This window comes from Dermacentor silvarum, chromosome 11 (assembly GCF_013339745.2).
Source record: "Dermacentor silvarum isolate Dsil-2018 chromosome 11, BIME_Dsil_1.4, whole genome shotgun sequence".
Lineage (NCBI taxonomy): Eukaryota > Metazoa > Arthropoda > Arachnida > Ixodida > Ixodidae > Dermacentor > Dermacentor silvarum.
In genome coordinates, this window is record NC_051164.1 from 71,654,627 (window position 1) to 71,665,123 (window position 10,497).

General features: G+C 44.3%; 1 pseudogene; it reads right to left on the reverse strand.

Moving 5' to 3' along the window:
* Positions 1–269: 269 nt before the first annotated feature.
* Positions 270–9,504, reverse strand: LOC119432663 (uncharacterized; annotated as a pseudogene).
* Positions 9,505–10,497: the final 993 nt, after the last annotated feature.

The following is a 10,497-nucleotide window of genomic DNA, read 5'->3' on the forward strand; positions in this document are numbered from 1 at the left end:
CTGGTGCAAAAATTTCAAGACCGCATCACCACTTTACATCTTTTCACGCATACACGGCATCTTCTCATGATATGAGTGCTTTTCTTGGTAAGTTGTGACTAAATCAAAGTCCTTCATCTCCCACCAAATTCCTTGACAGGTACGTCAGTCAAATCAGGCATTGTTATTATGGAAGTATGCCTGACATTTCTTATCCATTATGCCTTATTTCAGGTTAGGATACATCAAGCATAAGCACTCTGAACAGCTAAATAGATGTTTCTCTCACATCAGATCTTATTCCGCATGTTGCAGTACAGCATGCCTGTTTTGGCACAGCCTACGTAGATTGAAGTGCTTGACACTGCACTAACATCTTCCACATCTGCTTCGTCAGCGCTGATGCACGCGTTCACAGGAATATGCATTCCATTTGGTGCCCCTCAACACAATACTATGATATGCTTATCGCAATGATGCAATTACGCTCCACTACTGGTCCACTTAGATGATTGGTAAAAATATATTCACATAGCGTTATTTCACAACTACGAAGTTGAAACTGCAATCCTCAAATTAACCGAATCATTAAGTAACAAAAGCAGAGAAGTGCACTTTTTGAACAATTAGCTCTGGTGGCCGCTCTTATAGTCGCCTTCAGTTCTCATTCACAAAGAGGTTCAAGTGACCCTTGCCACTGCCACAATGATCTTTTTCGTGAAGACTACCAAAGTGGTAATGTTGTGCTTTCACATATAATCTTCAAACTCTAATGTAAACATGCACCGAAAGGAACACAGGGTTCAATTCGTGTTGACTGCTGCCGGAACCATGAAATGCCATTCAATGAACCTCTGGGTTCCATAGAACTGAGTTTGGGAACCCTTGTGATGGAAACTGCCGCAAAAAAGATCAGCCAAAGAAATAAGGTGACGGAAACCGAACCCTACACTGCAGCGTGAAGGTTGGATATATTACTGCAACAATACCGCTGAAGTTTCATACGCTGCATCCTCAGTTGTAACATTAACCGCTACCTGGGAAATGTTGGGGCCTGTACTCCATTATTTTTGTTCATTAAAAGATTTCTGAAGGCAGATTTTTGTGCATTTTACATACATTAATTCTTTTCTAACATATTTAATGCCCAGAGCCACTTGTAAATGTACCTTCGTTAAAATAACAAGCCCTCCTCTGCGCTAGCACTGACTGGCATCAAAAAGCTCTGCAGCCTGTCCTCCCCCCTCTTATTTTTGCAGATGCCACCTCGCATATGTGATGAAGGGGGGGTATGCATATGTGATGAAGGGGTGGTATACATTTGTGATAAGCAGTGAGTAGCTTTGCGGAATGCAGTTGCAGTAGGGCGTTCACCTTATGGATCTGCCATTTTGCCGTAGCTTTAGACACTTTGCTTTTGGTAATGAGGAACGGTTATTTACTAACACAGCTAAATTCGTTTTCCTCTTTAGCGTCCCTTTACTCCCTTTCAATCTTATTTGGGAGGTGACAAATGAACATCTTATCTTCTTGCACAAAGTCTATGCATAGACAGCTGTCAACAATTTCATTAGGCAAGAACACATTCCGTGTTCCATCACATGAAAGGAAGCACTCCTTTATGTGAGGAGAAATGGCACGAATGTCTGCCGTAATCACGGGTCTGCAGATGACAACACAACAGCCTGTCTCTTCGAGCACAATTATATTTTCAATTCGTGCATAGCACCCAGCATCTGTCCGCACAAAGGTAGTATCCGATTTTGACGGTCTTCTGAATCCAGTGCTACCGAAAACTTGCTTGTTTTGCACAAACCGCTCATATTCCACAGCAGTGGATACAGCCACTCCACACCTATCATACACTGCATCTTGCTCTTCAGCGCTCAGCACTATGTTCTTACCTATGCCCAAGAGCGATAGGCCATCCACACGGAAAAAGTTTTTTACGGGTGAATATCCAAGGAAACCATTGCACAACCTTTTTTCTTCAGAAGGTAGAAGTCGACTTTCAAGTACACGCTGTAGCTGCTGAAACATGATTCGCTCTATAATTTGGTCCGGAAGGCCCTTTGCTGCAGAAATCTGCCGCAGAATGTTACCATTTCCCCCTTCAAACACGAACGCAGAATGTGCCCAAAGGGGTCCCAGGGAACGGGCGCAGTTTCCAAGGTGGAGGAGGGCATGGACATTATATGTCATGAACGCCACACCATATAATGCCTCGCACCTCGACACGAAGTTCTTCAGAAGAGACTCTGAAAAGTAAAATAGTATTCAGCCAAGGCCATCACCCAATTTGTTTGTTTTTTTTTTGCATTTTTTAGGTAAAGTATGCATGAAGGCTTACACATGTACTCTCATGCTGCCCGACATGTAAACAGGCACACAGGGCTTGTGCAAAGACCGCAGTGATAATTAGGAGGAATACAGTGCCTTTACAAATTTGAAAATGTATTCTCCACAGTCTCCACACATGCAACCAGGGCTTTCTTTCCATCTAAGGTTAGGTTATACAGTCGAGCATACATATAAGGGCGCCACTTAAGACGAACGTTCGCTTATAACGAACGAAACCAGCCCCCCGCGACCGTCAAACTATACATTATTTCAATGGCACAAAATTGCATGTACAACGAATGTCTTTGAGCACTGCCGATCGGTTACAGCTAAAGGAGGAAGACGTAAACCCGGTGTTGCGATGGATGATATAACCACGGCCTCTCACCCTTTTGCACGCGTGGACCGTTTTCCCGAGCCTCCTCGCAGGCGAACTACCCGTTTCGTGCCCCTCTAAAGCGAGCTACCCTCTTTCCGCAGCCACGCCCTCTCCCAGCCGACACGCGCTGCCCACGTGTGGCTTCCAAGATTGCCCTCCTGCCCGTCCTCGCAACTCTGCTCCCCTCTTCTCTCTCTCACTACTCCCTCGCATTCACTTGTCTACGCAGGTGCGCTCCGGCCGGCTAGAAATGATGGGTGCACTCTTAAGCTGACGCCGGCCGGCTGCTGACGTAAGTTCGATTTCACATGTGCGCCATGGGGAAGTTGGCGAAATATTGAATTTCAGTTACCACATTTACTTGCAAATAAAGAAAACATTAAAAATATTACTAGTTTGTTCTGATGACTCGTTCTTCTGCCATTTTACGCTATAAAGCAGAAATGATGGCTTTGTTTTGGCTACAAGCTACCGATGCCCGACTGAATGTTTGGGCACTTTTGGGCTATAACATCCTTCCGTTTTGGCTGTGTCACTCCGCCACATCTGACATCACTAGTCTCCATGCTTCCTTGCTTGGTTAAGGCACGTGTACATTTGCTCCATCAGTTGCGGCACTTTGTTTGCCCTGTCAGTGTGTGTGTGTGGCGCGAGCGGTTCGTCGTAGTCGCGTTTGAGTTGAATCCAGGATGGCAGGGGGAGCCTGCTGTGCCTGCCGCGGTCACAAAACCAAAAGTGCTCGACATGGCAACAAAGCGATCAATTTGGACGTAACTATCTCAAGGTGCAAAGAACTGAGAGTTGGTGAAGAAGTAAAACATGTCGAAATCAACAATCTCGACAATTCTAAAGAACCAGAAGATCGCCAGCTTCGGTGCCGACAACAGAAAGCGCCTGCGGAAGGCCACCTATGCAGACATAGAGGACGCACTGCTCAAGTGGTTTGTTGACGCACGGGCTTGAAACATTACGATAAGTGGACCAATGATGCTGGGCAAAGCCAAGAACTTCGCATTCTTGCTAGATTTTTCTGACTTCTGCCCAGGCAATGGCTGGCTACATTGACTCAAAGTGCAGCATGGGATCATTTTTAAATCGATTGTCGGCGAGGCGGCTTCAGCGAGCGACCAAGACGTTGCTACTTGGCTGGTAGCAAATGGAGCTGTCATTGCAAGCTATGCGGAGCAGGACGTGTATATTGCAGACAAAACTGCGTTACTTTATCAGATGCTGCCAGACAAAATGCACGTCATGAAAGGCGACTCATGCGCTGGCGGCAGACACAGTAAAGCGTGCATTACGACACTTCTGTGCACTAATATGGATGGCAGCGACTGGCGTGTGCCCTTTGTGTTCGGAAAATCAAAATCAAAGAGGCCGCGTTGCTTTAGAAACTATGTGCCCGTGCACTACAGGCACAATGCGAAGGCGTGGATGACGCACAATTTAGTCGCAGAGTGACTCGGCAAATTGGACTGCAACATGCAGTGGCAAGGCAGGCGCGTGATGCTTGTGCTTGACAACTGCTCAGCGCACCACGTTCTGCCTTCTCTGACGGCAGTGACTACTTTTTCTGCCGCCCAATACAACTTCGAAAGTTCAACCTCTTGATTTAGGCATAATACGTTCCTTTAAGGCATCGTATAGGCCCCGCACTATGGATCGCTCGCCCATTGCTGTTGACTGCCCGGCCACCAACTTGCCGCGTGTTCTACTGCATTCAGCCATTGATATTGTGAAGGTGGCCTGGGCGGAGGTGATGGCCACTTTCGTGCGCAACTGTTTCCAAAAAGCCGGCTTCGTCGACGCAGAACCTTCCAAAGAGGATCAGTTGGGCGGCGATTTCTGGCAGTGCGTTGTTGACTCCAAGATGGGGAGCCATGACATTGGCTCGAATATTTTATTTCTGTTGACGAAGATGCTGCCATTGCGAAACCATGCACGGACGAGGGCATCGATCGTGAAGTGCGAGCCGAGAGCGACGTGGAGGAATCAGATGACGACGAAACTTCGGAGACAGCGCCCACAAGCACGCCTGTAGCAATGGGCTACATAGAGGGCCTCAGGCAACTGAGGCCCACTGGCTGCATTAGCGACCTTTCAATCTCTTTGCACCTTGCAAAAAAAATTCTGTAGCGTTATGCATGCCATATGTCATCAAATTGTATTGCCATGTTTTTCCTATGTGTAAGAAGGCTTGCTACATCATGCGAATGTATATGTTCACTATGCTAACTCTGAGTAAAACAGTGATTAGTATGTTCCATCTTATCTGCCATACTCATCTTCCAGATCCCTGCTATGTGCACATGCTTTTTGCCATACAAGACCTAAAAAATTTAACAGGTTAACTCACTGCAGTACAACAGGCAGACTGATAGTAAATGTACAGCATGGGGTATTTGCAGGCATTACCATAAGCTCACATAGGCTTTTGAATTCCAACTTGGCTTGTACGCATGCACTGGCACTTGTTTTAGAATCTTACCAGCTTTGTCAATTTCAAGAATGGTGAGTTCCTCTTGAAGCAGGATATATATATACCCTCGCAATGCTTGGAGAGGTGCCTCCAGTACTCTTGATGAAGAATGTCATTAAGGCAAGGCAAAGCATAGAAGAGGAACCAGTGTCTCCATTCAGATGCCTTCCAATGGCATCTTTCTTGAACGGACCGTGGCAGTCGTGTGATGCAGTGAGGTGGCTTGATAGACAGCAGCCGTGCATCTATTCGGGAAAGTGCTGATGGTGCACCTGTAAATGTCACCAAACTTAATTATTTTTATCGGTGTCACCCAATAAATCTGGGTCAACAAATGCTCAAAACAGATTGAAATAAACAGCATTACACGCCCAAAAATTGTCATAAGTCGACTATTTGATTCCGAGGACACATTAAAACCTAGGGCTCAGTTCAGTTAAGAGGTACTTTGTAAATTATATATATATTTGTAGGGGCATGAGTGAAATGGTTGAAAACAGATGAAAAAGTATGTCATTCTTGCAGCAGTGCTAGTGTTATGTTAAACAAAAAGCTAAGCAGTGGCGTTGCCAGAATTTTTTTACGGGAGGCAGGGGGCTCCAACTTGACCGGGTATGGGGAGGGAGGGGATCAAGGCAGGCACCATACAAACCCGGCAATTTTTTGTGGGTGGTGGGGGGGAGGGGGAGGTCACTGCCCAGTGTGCCACCGCCTGGCTACGCTCCTGAAGCTAAGCAGTTAATATGACGGCCTGTTAAGTTGTTCTATTTTGATTTAATAGTTTTGTAATAGAGTTGCATGTACAAGCAAATATGGCAGTCCAGATCTATTGGATATTTTCCAAGGTAGAGTCGCACACCATGTGATCCTATACTAACAATTGCCACTTTCTGGAAGATAAAAGTGTGAATGCAGACAAGTGCAAAAAACCTTAGAAAGTGACTTCATTAGGAATAAAATCCTGTGAAATGAAAGCTCACCTACACCACAGCTTGAGTATGCAATGCTGTTAATGCACTCACAGACACTGCACCCATATCAACGGATGCCTGCAAAGGCAATGAAGACAGCAATACGCCTTTTCAAATGTCAAAGAATTACTTGTAGCCAGGAATACAGCATCATTATGCACCAAAATTGACCAGTGAAGACACCTAAGATGTATCTATGATAATTGTGAACTAGGTAAAGAAGCATCAAATTGATGATGCAAAGTCCCATGACACATGGTCAGGCAATCCCAATGGATTTTGTTTGCTGTGTGAATCCACTTTATTCTACAAGTCACGCATCTTGTAATTTCACTATGTAAGCAATATAATACAAACTAAATGGGAGTGGAAAGGGTTACTTTACCAGAATAGAAACGCTGATCAGAGTTTGAACTTGATAGAATTGTTTCCGTCAGCTGCTTTGAAACACCTTGTAGGACACAGTGCATATACTCAATGCTGTATCCGTTAACAAGGTCCAGACCTGTACGAAGAGATGTATCTTGTGTTAGTATAGATGGATGGATGGATGGATGGATGGATGTAAAACTTTAATAAAAGTCCTGAGGTACGCGACTTAGCGCGCAGCGGGCAGCTCCCACGTTCGGACAGTCAGGCCATGCCCGACCGCCGCATCGTGGGCCCTCTGGACAGCCCATAGTTGCGCCCCGGCATCGGGGCTCCTGATAGCGGAGAACCACTTGTCCTCATTGATTTGTTCCGTGCCTCGCAACGAGGGGCAACGCCAGAGCATGTGGTCTAGGCTAGCGAAGTCATTGCAGTGCCTGCAAGAACTACTGGCATAAGTGTCGGGATAAAGCTTGTGTAATAAAGCCGGGCTGGGATACGAGCCTGTTTGCAATAATCTGAGGGTCAATGCCTGCGCTCTATTTAACTTTTTATGAGGAAGGGGAAAGTCTCTCCTGCCTAGATAAAACCAAATTTTACTATCACGCTTTTGCTATGAACTTTAACGCATGATCATATGGCCAGATACTCATCCCAGGTTAGATAGTGATGCTGATGGGCACCGTGTTTTCAACTTAACCTGAGAGGGTTCCGCTCGTTTTGTTTCGAACATCGCTCCTTCATGCCTGCTTTTGCGCTCTCTCCTAGGCTTGAAGAAAGCTGTCTAACGAAAATCATCAGAACAGACTGGCAGCCACCTCAGAACTTAATGTTTGGCTTATTGCCCCTCGATGCGCCTTCACACAGGTTTCTCCATTGCCATTCTATGCCTACATTTGCCCTTTGTTTTCCAGCATCAGATCGCATTATGACCGTCACAGCTAGCTCACCATTTCTTATGTGATATTTTATCACACAAAAGGAGGCCGTTGTCCTTTCTAGATTGTTTTCATGTGACCAAGATTTTGTGCACATCGTACAATGAAGTCTTTTTGTGTATGAAAAATGCATCAAATACTTCGCAGGCGCTCCACTCAGAATATTTTCACACAATCAAAGGACCCGTCAAAATCGGAGGACATATTATTGGACCGTAACTTACGGAGACATCACCTTCATTCAGTACACACCAACACTGATTTGGCTGGTTGAGTAAAACTGCTCGAGCCATTAAACTTACCGTGTACTATGTCTGGCAAAAGTGATAGAATCACTGAAAGTGACTGTCCAAGAATACGTCTTCAGGATGCCACTTGCACTTGCTACAATGCGTGGTGAGAGTATATCATCTAGCCCTTCAAAACATTTGCATGCTTCGTAAGCTAGCCTTTTATACAACTGCCCATCTGATCAAGAAGACAACTTTGCTGTGAAATACAAGATACATATCTTTGTTACACTTCTTTTTTTGCTTCCGCACAAAAAGGAGCCACTCAAGGACCTCCTGTAGTATCCTTTTCATGGTGCAGTGTAGAATGCTTGGGTGATGAAATTGTGCAGTGGAGATTATTTATTTGGTGTGTGATCAAATTGAGGCAGCAGAGATGATTAGGCGGGGGCCGGATGGAGTTGTTAGTATGCCATTTGTGCCATTAATTGTGAAGGAATTGTTCTTGCTGAGCTGGTGACAGCCTTTTTTAGGTGTGCCTACAGTAAGCATTTCGAAAAAATTTTAAAATCTTTCGGTTGTGTTCGTGCTTCATTCCAAGTTTATAGTACCTCATTCTTTTTTCATGTCATTTTAGGCTCATGTTTTATCAGCCTCTATACCATAAAACGTTTTGTGATTGTGGTTGTTTTTGTGCATGCACTGATGTAAACCAGGGGCAGGGGGTGTCCTTTTAACTCCAGTTGTAGGCTAGCACTCGTATAGTCTGTCTTTCCATTTTGCCTTGTATGTCTTGCGCTATTTTAAGCTTCTCAGAATTTTGAGTCTGCTTTCGTTGGAACTAATGTCAGGCGAAGACGTTTTAACAAATAACTATGCTATGCACACAAGTCTTCTGCAATGCAACTGCAAGAACCCAATATATGCCCCTTAAAGTTGGTACATGGAAAGTGAACAGACAAAATTATATAAATATTCAGTACTATCACATACCATACAAGATCTGATATCTGCCACCGCCATGAATCGTTTTCAGAGAGAGAAAACTCTCAGTTTGTCTTCGAATCACATATTTCTAATTATTGAACACAACTGTCACTAAAGGACGTGGTTTATGTTATGGACACGTACAATACAGCAGTGAATCATTTGCACTGCCCATAGCGCAAAAGCAGCAAAGCTGTGAATCCAGGAATATCTAAGGCTCTCCAGATGCTCTTGTGAATCCAGATGCTCTTCTAAGGCTCTGCAACCGACAGCCTTGACATAACGGAACTTTGGGTGCTACTGCATGGGCAAATTCGACGGTCATCAAGTCAACATAGTTTCATGAAACTCCCTCGAAATCACTAAAGCCTTCTAGTGGCAGTTGCGAATAAACATCAAAAAGAAATACCTGCTACGAAAACATTCGCTAAAAACTATGAGCAAAAACTGCAAGCGTCTAGGTAAAATTAATTTATATATGCACTAATAGTGTTACAAATGACAGTTCTTTTTGTTGTTTTTTGTGCAGCTTTAGTTTGGCAACCAATGTGCCACTCGTTCCATGACATGAAACTGAAACTTGATAGCCATTGAGAAGTGCCTTGTGGCGGTAACACAACTCCTTCAAGTTTGACAGAGTTTAGCAGTTTCAATTACCTTTGACTCAAGGGTCTTTGAGACATGTCCATGTGACTCAGGTACCACTGCAATCAGAAAAATAATTAGAGCATAAATGCTTCTTACTTACCTTTCAAGTTCATCAAGGCTGACGGTCCCTTTAAGCCATGGTGGTGCCATTGATGGTTTCTTTAAGCCTGCTTGCCAGATGCATCACACTCTTGACACGGTCTGAAGTTCTCTGTTCCATCGGAGGCACCATTGTGTACCGCATGCTCCCTAATGAACATAAAAAAGGGTGCAACAATAACATAAGTGAAAATAACAAAGTAATATTTTGTTGCTTACATCTAGAGTCCATGTTAGCATGTTTATGTTGTACCATACATTGTGCGCATCTATACGAAATATCTGCATTTTACAAAATGTACATGTGTATATAACATACTGCACGCGTTATATGCGGCAAGAAAAACCTTCGAATTTAAAAAAATATACATAATAAAGGAAAATTTTGGAGACTGATCGAAATACAAAATATTTTACTTACCTTCCCTGTGCTCTCCTGGATTCAGGCACCATGTGCAACCAAAATATCCATTGAAGGTCACCATGTTCTGCACAGTTGCTCTTGCAGGTGCATCAACGGAGACACACAATACATAAGGCTTTGATACATCAATGTCGCCTTTGTGAGTACACTTCACAACCCCTGTACTGTTCACCTCATTCACGAACTCCTCAAGAAACAGTTGCATTTCTAGGTGCTTTCTGCCGAACCAGAGCCCAGCAAGAACCGGGTGCTTAAATCGCAAATGCGGAGGGAGTTCATTAACAATAAATTGCAGGGGCCACACTGAGGTCTTCGAAGATTTCCATACAGGACTCCCATCAGTATTTATTGTCAACGTCAAATCATCAGGGCGAAGGTTCTGTTCTTCTCTCAGCCTGCTGTAGAATTGGCCTTTCGTAATGTCACTGATTGTTGTTGATGGCTGTTTAAGTGCTTCAAGGCTTCCATGTAGTTCCTCTTTGGTCCGTTCGATCATAAGGCTGAGTTGCGTTGCCAGGTTAAGAATGAAAAAGAAGGAACCTTCATTTTTCAATGACTGGGTTGTTCTGACACTGTGACAGCTTTTGCACTCAGCCGAATTGCCCTGCGTTGCCATGACGCGTTTGCATGGCTCACAATAAAAGTGATGCTGCA